This window comes from Nelumbo lutea, chromosome 1 (assembly GCF_056320005.1).
Source record: "Nelumbo lutea isolate HS-2025 chromosome 1, American lotus-T2T, whole genome shotgun sequence".
NCBI classification, from domain to species: Eukaryota; Viridiplantae; Streptophyta; class Magnoliopsida; order Proteales; family Nelumbonaceae; genus Nelumbo; species Nelumbo lutea.
The window spans coordinates 95,870,418-95,888,400 of NC_142684.1; the positions used below are offsets into that span (position 1 = coordinate 95,870,418).

General features: G+C 37.2%; 1 pseudogene across 1 annotated transcript; it reads left to right on the forward strand.

The window, feature by feature from the left end:
• The first annotated feature begins 735 nt into the window (after positions 1-735).
• Positions 736-11,228, forward strand: LOC148876264 (uncharacterized; annotated as a pseudogene). Its single transcript, XR_016105968.1, has 7 exons — positions 736-824; positions 1,165-1,481; positions 2,010-2,594; positions 2,655-2,889; positions 2,943-3,399; positions 9,657-10,427; positions 11,000-11,228. The product of XR_016105968.1 is annotated as an uncharacterized LOC148876264 (transcript).
• Positions 11,229-17,983: the final 6,755 nt, after the last annotated feature.

Genomic DNA, 17,983 nt, shown 5'->3' on the forward strand with positions numbered 1-17,983 from the left:
CCTCTATTCCTACAAACCAAACAAGCCCTAAATTAAAAAAAATAACCTTTTTACCAATAAAATATCATTGTTAAAATAGGCAAAGTTGTCTTTATACATTTTATCAAAATTTCTTTAACTGTGTTTGGTTTGAAGAAAAAAGTATGAAAAGGAAGGAAAAGATAGGGAAACCTATACAAACCTTGTATCGAAATTTCCTTCCTTATCCTTTCCTTCAAACCAAACATAACTTTAGGAAAAATGACTTACCCACCTAATTAATCTGGTAAATGATGCAAAAAAAAAAAGATTTTTTTTTAGATTCTAGGTAAACACAAAGATTGAAAAACACTTAAACCACAAATCCCATTGACTAGGGTGGGTTAGCGTTAGCATTCTGTCAAAAATTGGATGGATCCAAACCAAAACTCAAAACCGAAGCAGTGTAAAATATTAATTCAGGTCAATCCAAATTGCACCATATCATGGACCGACTTTCCACTTTGCCTACAGTGGTTTTAACTTTTAAGAAAAAAACACCATTTAGATGATTCTTATTGCCGATTGTTGTGCCAGCAATAAATAACTTAATGGCATACAAACACAGGACTCATGCAAGATGCAACACACCGAACTTAACCAATAATAAGATTCCACGTCAATATTTAAATACAAAAGCTCTATTACAGCCCGCTTAACAGCTAAAGCGTTCAGCTAATTTGAATTCACCGATTCTAAAGTCTAAACTCTATTTACATGGGCACCGCTAAATTCGGAATAGCTGAACGCTTTAGCTATTTAGCTATTCGGATTAACCGTTCAGCTAAACCTTGTTACACCGCCAAGTTCAAGCCGAAAAGCTGAGAATACGCACGTGTTTGTTGCACGTGACAAAGGTCTCAAGGCAGCAGGGTTTAAAGTTCAAAAACTTGTAACTAAAAACAGCTCCCTCTTCTTCCTGCTCCATCTTCCAACCCGCTTGGGACTTTTTGCCGTTAATGGAAACATCATCTACTCTCTACAGTCAATCGTCAAATCTCTCCCTCTGCAACCCTAAAACCCTAACCCCTCTTCTCTTCTTCCTCGCCATGAGAACCCCAACTTCACGACTCCTCCTTTTTTGCTCCACTTCTTCTATTTCTTCACTTTTTTCTCTTCTTACTGTATATTATTCCATTCAATCAGCAGTGCATCACCTCATTTCCTTTCTTCTTCGTCTTCATTTTCTTCGCCTTCTTTCTCTTCTGGCTTTTCTTCACGGCGACATCACGATGAAGACAGCTGAAATGTGAAGGTGTCTGTTTGGTGGGATTTTGAGAACTGCGCAATCCCTGCTGGGGTCAATGTCTTCAAATTGGCTCAGAGAATTACTTCTGCACTTAGGGCTAGTGGAATAAAGGGGCCCGTTACGATTACCTCTTTTGGTGACGTCTCCCAGCTCTCGAGGGCGAATCAAGAGGCACTCTCTGCAACTGGAATCTGCCCTAACCACAACCCTCATGGTTAGTTTCGTCTTCGCTGATTACCTCTTTCTTCACAATTTTATAATTAATGGGGAAGAAGAAAATTGGAGACAAAATGGGAATTGTATCTTTCTCTTTTATATTAACCATTGAATACGCACCTGAAAAATCCTTTTACAGCTGCATAAGGTTCAAAATGAAGACTTGAGAGCTCGAGAACTTCAGGTTGAACTTAATCTGTAACCAAAACTTTGGATGTGTTGACTAGTTTGGGGATGTTAAATGCAAGGCCCAAGGTCAAGCCCTTCACCCACTATGTTCTTTAATAAAATGATCGTCCGATTGAAGTGAATCAGTAAAATGGTTGTGATTTTTGGCTACAATTCATGCTAAGAGCTTCCTATTGACCTCAGCTGATTTTTCTTCTTAGAAAGAACTTCCCTTTCTTTACCCCCCCCCCCCCCCCACCCCACCCACCCCCAGTTTCCCTTCCCTCTTTACCCACCCATTATGTTAGTAATTGTATGGGTATTGCTTATTCACTGTGCAACTATTTCTTCAATGCAGGTGGGAAGAACAGTGCTGATAGATCTCTTCTTGTTAACCTTGTATGTTGGGCGTCTTAGAATCCTCCACCAGCACACCTTTTCTTGATTTCAAGTGATAGGGACTTTGCTTACATTTTACACCGATCTAGGGTGAACAACTATAATATTTTGCTTGCGAGTGCAGAATCTGCTCCAGGTGTTCTATGTAGTGCCGCAAGTATCATGTGGCATTGGAATGTACTGGTTAAAGGGGAAAATCTTACTGGTAAGCATTTCAACCAACCCCCAGATGGTCCATATGGTTCTTGGTATGGACACTATAAGGGGCCTCTGGGTGACCCCGTCCTGGATATGGAGCAAGCTACATGTTTGCAGCCTGAGGAATTGCTGGATCCTGGAACAGGTTCCAAGCCTCATTCTGTTCCCAAGGCATTTATTAATAGTGCTTCGTACGGAGTTGGGAAGAAGTAATGTGGCCATGGACAAAGACTTATTTGGACATAAAAAGTTCTCTCGCTTGCTTTTGTCAATGCAAACCACTTTGAAGCTTCAACCTGCTGGTGATGGGCAGATATTAGTGCATAAAATCCACCCAAAAGTTTCTTAATCAGTTGAATCTAATTTGAAAGTATCTACAGTTCCAGAAACTAGTACTGGAGACCAGGATTGCACAGCTATTGCAGAATCAAGTGTTGATGGAATTCGTCCAAAAGTTGCTGAATCAGTTAAATCTAATGTAGCGGCTAGTAATGGAGTCCAGGACCATACTGCTATTACAAAGTCTAGTGTTGAAGCTAATGCTGTTGCTGCAGATTTGAATGAGAAATTGCCATTACCAACATCTCCTTCAGTAAAACTGGAAGAGCCTCTTCAAGCTGTTCATAGAGATATTGATGCACGTTCAACTGTTCATCAGCTAACTACTGTGAAGGGTCAAGATTCTCTGCCTGAGTTGGTTTTTTCAAAAGAATCTGGAGAAAGTGGTCCAGACTTAGAAATGATGGTTCTAATGAGAAAAGTAAAAGTATTTCAGAAAAATGTTCTAATATGGTTGGCAGCTCTGACAAAACAGAATTTGAGAAAACCTCAGAATCAACTACTGGTTCATTTTCTTTGTCAAATGCAAAAGAATCAGATCTCGAAGAGAAAATTGCTAAGTTTTCTGAAGAAAATCATGATAAATTCATACCAAGCACAGGCATCTTTAACCACTTTGTGAGTTGGTGTAAATTTTGGAGAGATAGCCCGAATCCTGATAGTCCAAATGGATGTTGCAGTAAAGAACTGCACCAGATAAACAGCCAATATGCAAATCAGGAACTATTCTCAAAGGATTTCTTTTGGGATGATGTGGAAAGATTTGTGCACTCGCACAAGGGCTCAGTCATCATCTCTCAATCAAAGACTAGGTACCTTTGTTTCCTTCTAATAATTTTTGCCCGTGGTGTTGTAATGCTCTTTCAGTCAGCTTTAACTCAATTGCATTGGTGTTATTATTACTGTTGTATTTATGGGTTTCTTATCAGTCATTATTTCCAAGTTATACACTACTGCAAAAGTAACTGATGACGTTGAAAGTCACCAAATAAGGAATAAAAAGGATGATGGAGTTCCTCAGAGTCTCGGACAGCTCGTTTCTCTCTACTGACTTGAATGTCAGAGCTCAAAGCCCAGGACATCACCCCAGTCTCTAATAACCTCGGACAGTTTGTTTCACTCTACTGACTTGAATGTCAGATCTCCAAGCCTGGGATATCACCCTGGGCTCTCTGGCTTGCTTTCCTTTTGCAGGTTCTCACCTCGTCCTGATTCAAATCTCTGTCCAAGGAATTCCATCATCCTTTTTATTCCTTATTTGGTGACTTTCGACACCATCAGTAATAATTCCTAGCATACAAATGCATGTTCTTTTCATTTATGATTTTCCGCCAGTTTCATATTATATCATCATTAATTTAGTATATCTTAACCTCCTCTTCGGTAGTCATGCAAAATGAAATGAGTTCATCATGGTTTTCCTTTACATTTAATGACACGAGTTTGTCATCTTCAGTTCAGATCAATACTGGAATTAGATAACTCTAGGATTTCATAGAAATATAGTGATGAAGGATAGGGTGGTAGAGGTCCTACCAAATTTAGCTCTGCTGGTGGACTTTGTGGGGTGAAGGAGGGGAGAGAGTGGAAAAAGAAAGCAGTAATAGTAAAGCGAGAAAAGAACCTCAAATAGTCCCACATTCTATACCCCCAGATGTAAAATTTTCAAAAGAGCCATTTGAACTGTCAAATAAAACATCTGTGGACCAACTTACTTGGAGACTAGCAGATTTAAATATAAAAGAAAGAACATGGGAAAAGGGAGAATCGTCGCTATCCAGAGAAGAGAAGACCGACTCAGTAAAATCAATAAACTTCCTAAATGAAGAAAGTGAAGATGACCAAGATAAAGATTCTGTAGAAACAGATGTAGAATTCCTCCAATTAAACAAGATTCACCAAAATCATCGAAATGTTCTTGTCATTAGATTCCTTCCACTTGTTATGAGTCTGTTACAAGATAAAGGACTCATATCGAAAGTTATGAGTCTGTTCATAAGTTTCATAACCACTGTAAGATTCCCTCCACTTGTAATATTATGACCTTGTTTAATACTATTATAATCTAAATGTTCTTGTCATTAGATTCATTCATTCTTTTCTTTCTCATAATATTAGTTTCATCTTTTATGTCATTACTATTCCTCGTACTGTTCATCGGCACTGTTCACTGCTACTGCACTATTTACTATTCACGACAATTTTTATTTCTCTTTCATCCGTTCTTTTCCAGAGAGAGAGAGAGAGAGAGAGGAACTAAATTTATTTATAGATTCACCATGAAAGCTCGGATTTCCCTTTACAGATTTCAATTTGGACTAGAAAACTGACTCAAAACAACTTCCAGCCACTTTAAAACTAAGACAAACTGATAGGTTACTCATGGGGACACTTAATAAGGACTCTTAACTCCTAAACAACTTTCCTACTAAAATTACTTCAATATAGAGGTGACAGAAATTACTAAAAATAGCAAATAATGATTTTACTATAAATAGTAATTATAAAATTTACTATGCATATTCTCGAGGAACTTTTCAACCTAAAAAGCTTAAGCCGTTAGGTGAGGTCCCTGAATAGGTTTTTATTCTCTAACACACCCCCCGCGCGAAAGTCCATTGGGCTTGAAGCATGGGCAAGCACAAGCCCACTGATTTCCTTGTGCTGAAATTTAATTAATTATAGTATTATAAAAAAAATTAATTAATTATAATAGGGGTGATGAGGATCGAATACTAGACCACTTGGTCAAACAGGCTTTGGTACCATCTCAAGGAACCACTCAACCTAAAAGCTTAAACTGTTACGTGAAGTCCCTGACTAGGTTTTTGTTCTCTAAGACATAATCCTGAAGGTTGCCATCATCATTATCATATATTGGATTGGCTGCATGAACACTATTTTTCCATTTTGTTCTGTTTAGCGCCATATCCATTGTTAAGTTATGAGCCCATAAATCATTTCGTACTACTTCAATCAATGTCTTTTTTTGGTCTGCCCCCAACTCTTCTAGCCCTTCTACTTGTAACAGATCACTTATTACGGGTGCTGTAGATCGTCTTCCCTGCACGTGACTCACCAAACCATCTTAGTCTTCTTTTCCTCATTTTATCACCTATTGGAACCACTGCTAGGTTCATGGGAATGAATTCATTTTTGAGCTCATCCTATATAATTTTCCATTTATTTATAAAAAACATAGTAACTTTTAGAAAACTTAAAAACCCTATTCTTAAGATGCATACAACTAGAAAATAATTTAATTAGTTTGAAAATACCAATATCCCTATCACCTAAAAATTCTGAAATTGCTGTGGGAATTGGAAAACTGATTTATTTCTCCAAGGAGTCATTCCTTGCTTTTGTTTCTGCATCACTAAGGTATTTATATTTTTTTAATAATAATTGGAATCCATTTCTTAAGAAGGTGCTGTATATTACAATTCTAAGATGTAATTTAAAACAGCAATAAAATTTATGTTTAGCTTGAAAATTTACTGCTGTAATTAATAAGAAACAGTTCAGAACAGTAGAAGGAAAGAAGAGAGAAGAGAAAAAGAGAAAAGAAAAGACAGATGTTTAGGAGAAGACTCAATTGTGGAATCTCTTGTTGTCCCACTTATCATAACTGAACATATACTAATATGTAATGACAAGTCTGCCCCTGGTAGGTGGCAGCAGTAAAAAGAGACCCAAACAGGTTCTCTACACGATCAGCCCAACAAATAAATATAAGAAATAAAAGGCTTACTACAAAGTGGTTCCTATGGTCAAATATCACTCAATACCCCCTCTCAAGCTATGCATAGATGTTAATTATTCCCATCCTACTTACATGTTGCCGTGGCTTATGCTTAGGAACACTTTTTGTGGAGACATTTGCAACCTACTCTTTAGATGCAATAAAAAGTAAGCATTCCAAATGCTACTCTTTCTCGTATGAAGTGTCTATCTCAATATGTTTGGTTTGGTCATGCTGAATAAGGTTATGGGCTACATTGATGGCTGCTTGGTGGTCACAATATAACATCATTGGCATCTCATGATTGACACCCAACTCCCCACGAATAGACCTTAAGTCATAACAACTTTGATACACTATGGGCCATTGCCCTATGTTTTGCTTTGACCGATGACTTTGTCACCACTTATCGTTTCTTATCTTTACAAGAGACCAACTTTCCACCAACAAAAGCATAGTATCCAAGATGTAATTTCCAACAAGTCTCCCTAGCATGCTTTTTTTTTTTTAATTAGAAATCACAAACTACATCCTACTACTCGTTAGTGCTCTTGTCAGTTGAAGTAAAACTCCCCTTTGCCTTCACACTAGCATGGGCATAATAGTTTGTACCCTGTGCTTGGAGATGCACCTGTCACATGCTCTCCTCACTACTAACAAGAGGGTATGCTTGAGACAAAATTACATAATCTTTAGCCAATATTTTATGTTGTGTGATGTCAAACTCAAGGTTGAGTGCAATCAAGAACTCATGAGCCTATTTCTCTCCATCTAACTTTCTATAAGCGGTAGCATCCTTAGAACTTTCAACACAACATAAGGTGATCTTAAGTTGGTGTTTTATTTTGTTGTTTGTTTTGTGCTGTAGATGGATGGGTGTAATCTTAACACCCTGTTAGCTGTCTGTATCCGAGCTTTTTCTTTTAATAAAATTTTTATTTATATTCTTCAAAAAAAAGAACTCTTGCGATAAGGATTTCAAGGTGGAGTAATACAAGGCCAATAGTTTTCCCTTATTTTAGATTATTCATTTCATTCCTTAATTTGAATTCTTTGGCTATGACGTAACCATGCAATTCTTCTCTCACTTATCATGAGAGGCCTCTGAAGTCTCTAGTTCTTTAGTACTGCTGGTACTATATCCCAGTTTGACACAACTGCCAACATTGATATGCATGACTGCCTGTTCCAAATAATTAGTGCCATCCAGTCTATCTCCAATCACAGCATTGAGCGAATTCTCTAAAGACTATTGGAACAACCCTGAACTCCAGATTCTGCTTTGGATCAATCCCAATTGCTCAATTGATTCAAAATAATCAATAAAAAGGTCATTATAAATAAAAAATTATGTATACAACCTCAAATCTCCTGACTTACAGTCAAGCCAACACAAGATACTAGGGTTTTATCCATTGTTTTAAAAGGCTTAAGCCTTGAGGTGTGAGGCGTATGCCTTGAGGTGAGGCGCGCAGATTTTTCCTCAAGGCAGCCTTTATTAGAATGAGGCGTAAACCTCAAGTTTCAAGGCGTGAGGCATAAAAAGGCATAAGCCTCAAGTATTAACGATTAAGTAGTGATTTAATGCAAAAAATATGTATTTTTATAATTTAAAACATATAGAAAAAACACTTCAATAATTATGGGCCAAATAAAAAAGTAAAAATGAAAAACCAATAAGGCAAATCAAATTCTATTAGCTTTTCATAGTGTTTTAAGAGAGTTCAATGCAAAAAGGACTAATAAAGTTCTTAATTTCTTTTGGATAAATTAAGTGAGGTTTTTCTTATTATTCTAAATGTAATGTCCCAAGTTTGTTATTTTTCTCATTTTTTCCTAATGGATAATAATAATAATAATTTTATTATTATTATTATTATTATTATTTGCATAGATCAAATCAACTAAATTGTTTCCTTTCTTTTTAACTATTGGATGGCCATAAATATAATATCAATTATGTGGATATTCTTTGTATGTTTCCTTTCTTCTAAATTGGTTATTTTACATGAAATGTAAAATGTTTATAATTGTTACTTTGTTAGTCGATTAGTTATTTTATTTTATTTAATGCTTAAATTCCAAAACTTATTGCTTATTAACTTTTAGTTTATTGATATGTGTAACTTCTATCATTTTAATTTGGTATATTATATGTTATTTTCATTGATTTACAAATTTTAATTAATTTTTTTCCTTAAACTTTGATGCTTAGGCCTTGTAACGCCTTGAGGCTTATGCCTCACCTTTTTTGGGCCATTGTGGTCTAAAACCTTGGTTTTACCAACCATGGAATCGGGGAGGAAAAGGAGAAGATGCAGCCACTCCTACCAGCCTTTCTAGATGCTTCCACAAAGGCTGTTGATTTCAGTAGGGTTTCAAATAATACCAACAAAGCCCCGAACATCATCTCCAATCCACCTCCATGATTCTTGATTTGATCCAAGTCTTATTTCTCCAACCAGTTTAGATTTTGGGAAAAGATATCCATTTACACCTTCTAGGCTTCAAAACAGCAATCAATTATGTCCAAAATCTTCTATCAACCAGTTGACAAAATGTAGTAATGACCAGCAACTCAAATCTTCATGGACCTTGTTGATCCCAGCAGTGTATTGTTTCTAGAAGAGAAAAAAAAAACAGAGGACTTCTCTGATACTAATACATAATCCAAAACAGCAGAAAACTCAACTTTAGCTTGAATGTTTACTGCTGTAACCAATAAGAATCAGTTCAGAACAGTAGAAGAGAAGATAAATAAATTGGTTTTTAGAAGACTCAATTGTGGGATCTGTTGTCCCACCATCTTTTATCATAATTGTACATAAATTACTATTTTATGACAAGTCTGCTGGTGGTGGCAGAAGCAGTAAAAGGAAATAATAGAGGCCCAAATAGGCCCACTACACAATCAGCCCAAAAAATAAATAAAAGAAATAACAGGCCTACTAAGCACAATGGTGGTTCCTATGGCCCAATATCACTCAACATTCTATTTAGAACTAAATAATGCAGCATCCAACTAACTGCATATTGATAACTGCTGTAGGTCTTACAATTTCTAAATATTGAGCTTTTTATTATGAAAGAAATTGCATATTTATTTCATGTTTGAGGATTTTGAAGAATATCTCTAATATTATTCTGTGTATTTATATACTTCTTAACCATTGATCATGATAGTCAAAGGTCAACAATAACATGTTGCTCAGCTGATGCTCTGCATCTCAACTTGGGTTATATTCCTTGGTTCTTTTTTACTTAAAAAGTTCAATCAGAATTTTGCTTTGTTATTTACAATTGTTTTCATGGTTTAATTTGTAACAGAGAACATATGGCGCAAAAGCTGCAAAAGGAAGGGCCAATGGTTCTTAGTACTCTCAATGCAAGCAATCTCCTATGCTTCGTTGATATATTAATTTCCGAGAAGAAATGGATTCGGGAATACCCCTCCCAAGATTTTCTTTTTTAACTCATTTCTTATGCTGGAAGCAAGGAATCTCCGTCTCATGTTTGTGGTTCCAATGAGCTAAGTTCAATCTTTTCAGATATTGCATCTCAATCCAACTTGCAGGGACCAGAACATGAGAGGAAAAAAGACCAGAATCACTCTCAGTCTGGACCACTTTTTACTAAAAGCAAGAAAGCTTCTGCCAAGTTGAGAAGCAAGATGCTAGCTCACTGCCAGAAGCTTGTGACTGAAATTTTGGAGGAATGTCCAGAAGGATTCAACATGGGTTCCTTCAAAAGGTTGTTTTTGGTGAGATATGGTTATCCTTTAGATCATCAAATACTTGGCTACCAAAAACTGGCAGCTCTGCTACAGAACGTGCCAGGGGTAAGGATAGAAGCTACTTATATCCTACCTGCAAGAACATTTTCACAGGATTGCTACCCAGAAGCCATCATTCCAAATGTCCTAGGCAATAATGGATCTAGAAAAGCAAGTAATTCTGTCAGTGAATTATCTGATTCAGCAAGAAAGGGCAATGATTGTGACCCTCTGTGGGAGGAGCTTGGACCAATTTCTGAGACAGGTTTGAACAGAAATCTCACGGTTTCATGGGTGGATGGGAAAAAAGGAAAAGAAATAATATAGCCAGTAGATGTTAATAATGCTTTTCTGTCAGATAAGGAGCATTCAGATTCAGGAGGAGATGATCGCTCCCCATTACAAGGATCAGAAGGGCAGGGGAAGACCGGGATAAATGAGAAAGCCAGTTCACTGTCACAGATTCTGGATTCATGGCTCTGTATTAAGGATGGCAATGGTAGGAGGGATCGATCACAGAATTGTGATGAGCTTGTGGATTATTCTAGAACTTGCTCAAAGCCATCAGATTCTTCTGGGGTTGAGGTCAAGGGGAAAAAAGGAAAAGAAATAATAGGGCCAGTAGATGCTAATAATGATTTTCTGTCAGATAAGGAGCATTCAGATTCAGGAGACGATAGCTCCCCATTATGAGGATCAGAAGGGCAGGAGAAGACCAGGATAAATGAGAAAGACGGTGGTAGGAAGGATCAACGACAGAATTGTAATGAGGTTGTGGATTGTTCCAGAGCTGACTAAAAGCCATCTGATTCTTCTGTGGTTGAGGTCAAGGGGACCACCCCACTTGTGAAAAACTGTTCAAGGCCTCATAACAACTATTCTTTTGTTTCCAATCCAGTTGGGGATGGCAAGAAGGAATTATCGACAACATACTAAGTAGCTTGAAGAAGTCTGCTGAGTCAAGAATGCAGGCATGAAGGTCTCAAGAAAGAAAGAAGCTGAGTTATGGGCGCATTGAGTTTCAGACCCCAAGGCAGGATAGTGAAACCTTTTTCTTCATGACTGTTTTAAAAAACAGGTGGCGCTTACAAAATACAAGTGGCAAAAAGTGAAATTTAGTATATTTGATGCCTTATAGTTAAGTCTGGGATTAAAATATGAGACTTGTCCAACGGATGTTTTGGGTTAAAAAGGGATTACAAGTTTGCTGTCAAAATCTTGTGGAGGCTGATTGAATGAAACCACTTAACCATGGGGTCCCATCCTACTGCACATGATGCATGAATGGTAAACTTCTCTTTCTAAATTGTTACCCTAAATAGGTAAAACTTGAGTTCATTTTAGATATATGGAGATTAAGTACTCAACCACTTAATGATCAAATCCAAATCTTTTTTTTTTCCTCTTTTTCCTGTTTTATTTTACCTTGGCTATTCTTTGTATCTTAGTTATGTGCAGGTTCAAGAAGCTGCTCAAGGTTTTAAGTTGCATTAGTTTTGACATTTTGGTTTAGTCTGGAAGGAACCAAAATTCTCTGAACCACAGAACGGCCTTAAAGGACAAGATATTGTTTGAATTGATCCACTCATCCACAAATATTACTTCAATTTGTATCAACCCTGTAGCTAATTTATTGTAATTCAAGTAGAGTAGGGGATGAGAAAAGACAAGAATGTCAGTTGTCATTTTCCTCTTTTCATTTAAGTGGAATGAATGCTACAACAGAAACAAGAGTAGTTGATCCTGCAAAATCAAGAAGATGAAACCAGTAAAATAAGAGTAAACAGAGGAAGAAGAAGAATTTGTTGTATTATTCATCAATCTCGTATGTATATATACAAGTTACAAATTCTATGTTAGGAAAGAATACTAATCAAATTCTTACAAATTAGTCCTACAATCAAGGTAAATCATATCCCCCTAGTATTTACTTCCTATTTTAATTATACAGTCTGTAACATCTTCCTATTTTAATTATACAGTCTGTAACACTCCCCCTTAAGCTAGAGCATAGATATTAATCATGCCCAGCTTGTTACAAAGGTAATCAACCCTAACCCCATTAAGAGCCTTCGTGAAGATATCTCCCAGTTGTTCTCCTGTTTTCACATAACCTATGGAAATCAAACCTTGTTGAATCTTTTCACGAACGAAATGGCAATCAATCTCGATATGCTTAGTTCGTTCATGAAAAACAGGATTAGATGCAATGTGAAGAGCAGCTTGGTTATCACACCACAACTTGGCTGGTACTGAAGTTTTAAGACCTACTTCAATCAGAAGTTGATATATCCACATTATTTCACACACAGACTTGGCCATAGCTCTATATTCCGATTCTGCACTCGAATGTGAGACAACATTCTGCTTCTTACTTTTCCATGAAACTAGATACTCTCCAACAAATACACAATAGCCTGAAGTAGACCTTCGATCTTCCTTGGATCCTGCTTAGCCAGCATCTGAAAAACATTCAATTCTAGTATGACCATGATTGCCATACAAAATTCCTCGCCCAGGTGCTTCTTTTAAGTAGCACAAAATTTGTTCTACAGTTGTCCAGTGATTAACTGTTGGAGAGGACATGTACTAACTCACCACACTAACTGGATACGCAATATCTGGACGAGTTACAGTAAGATAATTCAATTTTCCAATCAATCTTCTATATCTCTCAGGATCTTCAAATAATCTCCATCTTTTGTGAGCTGCAAGTTAGGAACCATTGGAGTGTTACATGGCTTAGCTCCCAACTTTCTCGTCTCAGACAATAAGTCAAGTACATATTTCCTTTGAGATAAGAATATTCCCTTCTTGCTTCTTGTTACCTCAACACTCAAGAAGTATTTCAACATTCCCAAATCTTTGGTATGAAACTGAGTGTGGAGAAATGATTTAAGGGATGAAAACCCTGTAGTATCACTCCCTTTAATGACAATATCATCTACATACACAACTAACAAAATGATGTCGGCAGCAGAGTACTTGAAGAAAACAGAATGATTAGACTTACTTTTCTTCATACCAAAATTCTCGACTGTCTGACTAAACTTTCTAAATCAGGTGCGAGGACTCTGCTTCAACCTGTACAGAGACTTATGAAGATAGCAAACTTTTCCCACTCCCCTTGAGCAACAAAGCTAGGCGGTTGCTCCATATAAACTTCTTCTTGAAGATCCCCATGAAGAAAAGCATTAATAATGTCTAACTAATGAATGGGCCAATTATAAATAGCTGCCATAGAAATAAACAACCTGACAGAAGTAAATTTAGCAACAAGAGAAAATGTATCAGAATACTCCACTCCATAAGTCTGAGCATATCCTTTAGCAACAAGACGGGCTTTCAATCGAGCAATGGACCCATTAGGATTGACTTTAACTGTAAACACCCATTTACACCCAATAGTCTTTTTATTTGTAGGTAAATTTACCAAGGTCCAAGTACCATTGTCCTCTAAAGCATTCATCTCCTCAATCATAGCATTACGCCATCTAGGGTGAGAAAGGGCTTCTTTAACAGTCTTAGGAGCATAGATAGAATCAAGAGATGCAATAAAAGGACAAGAAGATGACGACAAATGATTATAAGACACAAATGAAGATACTGGATAAGTACACTTACGCTTACCTTTACGAAGAGCAATAGGAAGATCATCATTAGAGACTAGTTTTGATGACGAAGGAACATGATCAATTGAGACTGGATCCGCCGACGAAGGAACTGGTGCAGGACATGGATTCGGAGGGGTTGGTCATCGAGAATAAACCTGTACTGTAGGTGGCTTAGGCCTGACAGGAGCAGATTCAATAGGATGTGAACCAGATGATGTGACAATATAGATTAACAAATCATTATCCTCCCCCTGACTTGAATGAGGAGTAGATGGAAAGAAAGGTGTATCTTCTAGGAAATTAACATCACCTGACACAAGATATCTGTGAAGAGTAGGACAATAACATCTATACCCTTTTTGAACACAAGAATACCTAAGAAAAACACACTTCAAAGATTTTGGATCCAGTTTGGTAACCCGAGGACGAACATCCCTAACAAAGCATGTACACCCAAACACCCTAGGCTCAATAGGAAACAACGTTTTATTTGGAAACAGGACATGATAAGGAGTCTTACCCTGAAGGATAGATGAAGACATACGGTTAATCAAAAAACATGTTGTGGAAACTGCATCAGCCCAGAAAGGTTTAGGAACCTTCATTTGAAATAACAAAGCTCTTGCAGTTTCAAGAATGTGTCTATTTTTTCGTTCAGCAACCCCATTTTGAGATGGTGTATCTACACAAGAAGTTTGATGAAGAATGTCATGCTGAAGCATGTAAGTTTGAAAGGATTCTGACAAGTACTCCTTAGCATTATCACTTCTCGATATTTGTACAGAAACATTAAATTGAGTTTTAACTTTAGCATAGAAAGCAGAAAAATGAAAAAACACCTCAGAACGATTTTTCATTAAATATAACCATGTCATACGAGAGTAATCATCAACAAAAGCAACAAAATACTTAAACCCAGTTTTGGACTCAACTGGACACGGACCCCAAACATCTGAATGGACTAATTCAAAATGAGCACTAGCTCGTTTATTGACTCCAGGACTCGAACTAAGACGATGGTGTTTAGCAAACTAGCAAGACTCACAATTTAATGACGACAAACTTTGAAATTGATGACAATTTTGCTTTAACACATGGAGAGAGGGGCGACCCAACCGACAATGTGCTTCAAAAGGGGTTACAACTCCAGAACAGGCTATGGATCTTGTAACTTGTGTATCAAGGATGTAGAGACCTCCAGACTCATGCCCCTTACCAATAATCTTCTTCGTCGTAAGATCCTGAAATAAACAATAATCAGGAAAAAATGAGACACAACAATTAAGGGTACGGGTGAGTTTGCTAAACGGAAGCAACATATTATATTCTTCATATGTTTTCTTGAAATCCATGAAATAGCTTGTAAGAGATCTATCGCCTTTGTCCGCCATGTAAAAGGCTTTGCACACATCATAAATGCGGGAAATATTCCCCTTTCCGGAGTACAAGAACTCTAGATAGTTCATTAATTCCTTAACAAATCCACAGTGAGTGACTAAACCAACCACCTCACTTTCAATGGAGTTGCATATCTACAAGAACAAACGAGCATCCTCCCTCAACCAAGACTTTCTCGAGTCATCATTAGGAGGGTCATCCGTCAAATGGTTATCCATAGCAATACTCAGCAAATATAGTTGAACAGTTTTACTCCAATCCAGATAATTAGAGCCATTAAGCTTATGCTCAGTTATTTTTGACATCACTGGAACAACATCCGACATAATTACTGATTTCTTGTCTGCCATAATCTCAAAATTCAAATAAACAGAATATTTTGAACATCGAAAATCAACAAAGCACATCTGTTGAAAACACTGGAATGGATATGCACGTAACAAAGCACAAATATGTGCTATACAGGACGAGGCGAGCCAAAAGACAACGACCGAAAATAAATTTTCCGGCAACAGATGCGACTCCACGTGCTGGCGCGTGACTGTGGCAGAATCTTTAGGCGGTGCATGAGACACGCACAGGGCTGCTGACTGCCGGACTTTGCAGAGACTAGATGCTCTGACTGTTCCAAGGAAGTGACCCGAAACACCCAGAAATTTTGCTCTACCTACTGTTTACTTAAAAAAAAAACAAAAAGGCATGCAGAGACTAGATGCTCTGATACCATGTAAAATAAGAGTAAATAGAGGAAGAAGAAGAATTTGTTGTATTATTCATCAATCTCATATGTAATATACAAGTTACAAATTCTATGTTAGGAAAGAATAAATTAGGAAAAAAGACTAATCAAATTCCTATAAATCAGTCTTACAATCTCTCTAGTATTTACTTCCTATTTTAATTATACAGTCTGTAACATCTTCCTATTTTAATTATACAGTTTGTAACAAAACCAAAGGTTTCCCGAGGATGGAGGCTCTGTTTGAGTGGGTTGGTCAGTTATGCTTCTCTCCTGTTTTGTCTCTGGAGATTCTCTGTAGTCTACAGTCTTACAATCTCTCTGGAGATTCTCTGTAGTCTACAGTAATCTGCTTGGGTGAATTGCTGATCCAGTTGGTGTTTTGTTTCATGATGTTCTTCAGGCACTAGTTCTCTATCTGTTACTTTGCCTTTTTGTGTCTCACTTCCTAATTGAATTTTTCATCCTAGCAAAGTTTACAATCTAGGATTTGTTTAGTTGCAGGTTTTCTTTGGTGTTGAGTCTAATAGATGAGTTACTTGACCACAGCATGCTTGGGATTGTTCTGGTTCCTTGGTTTTTACTTGAGGAAACTTGTCCTGGGCTTCTATGGTTGGAGAAGGAGCTGGCGTTTCTGAGTGAAGAGGTGGTTCTTGATTATGTAGTTTGGATTATGTTGGTCCCATGATTTCCTGGCCTTTGATGGCTTGAACTGGTATTTTTCCAGGTTCACCTCCATTTTTATCATCTATTATTTCCTCAATTCCAACACCTCGTATTCTTTTTGTTGATTTTGGGCATATAAATTAAAAGAATTGCCTCCTCTTTATTGAACTTTGCCTTGATCCAATCCAGAATTACACCATAAGGAATCTGAATGATCTTGAATCCTTTAACCTCTATTTCTTTCTTATGCATTTCCCATCTGCCCATAACCATTTCCTGGACGAGCCTTTCACCACTGATGCCAATTTGGATCCCATCTTGATTAATCTCAATCTTGATTTTTTTCCTCTTCTGATACCTGTATGAGCTTTGGTTTAAAGACGGTTACTCTCACAAGCAAACAAGCAAAAGAGAATGAAAAATATGGAAAGATTCCTTTGAGATTAGCAGTATGAACCCAGTCCCTGTTTTTCTGAATAGGGAAAGAGGACCCCTGTGGTCTTTGGCTATTCGAAGGTTGGAGGCCAGGTCGTCTCTGGTACTGGTGATTTAAGTGCCAATTCCAGCTCCACTGTTGTTTTCTGGGATCTTGGTGAATTGGATAAGAGAAACAGATGCTGTGAAGGGGTCTGATACAGCTATCCTGTTCTTTGGGTTTTTCATTGCTTCATCATGTAGTTTTCTGGGATCTTCTCTGGTACGTATTCATTGCTTCATCATGTAGTCTTTCAAGTTGGTCAGTGTTGTTCTTTGGGTTTTTCTTCTTTTCTTTTTTTATTGAACTCTTTTCCCTTCCCTAAGTCAATGGAAAGGCAAAATGACAAAAGCAGTTCAAATCTTTGTTGTGGTTTGGTTGACAAAGGAGCAATTCAAATAGGTACTGCATTGATTATTAGCAATTTCATGTTGTTTTCCATTTTCATCTCAGCATAAGTATTGCCTGATCCAGGCTATCCTGTTCCTGTCCAAGTTTCCATAGGGGACCCACTGGATTGGTTACGTGGTCAAATTCCATAGTCCATATCAGCACTTGCTACAGGTCTCTAGGATCTCATGTGGATCCTGATTAGACCTGTTCATGGGCCGGGTAACTTGATGGGCTGGCCTGGCCTGATCCAGTCCAAGTTGGTCTTGGACAAAAATATCAGGCCTGTGGATTCGGGCTCGGGCCTAAAATATTGGACTGACCTTTTCTTGGGTATGTCTTGGGTTTTCTCAAAAAAGCTCGGCCCAAGCCTGACTTGATAATGTATTTATATAATAAAAATATAGTTTATATAATAATTATATATATATAATATAATATATTTTTTCTTTATTATTCCTACTTTTTTTCAAGTAATAGTGAGATCTTTCACTGTTTTTTAGGTTTTGAGGCCTTTTAATACAAATAAAACAGTTTTTTATTAGATAAAAAACAATTTTTTTTCCAAATTTTTGATCGGGTCGATCCTAAATATATTCT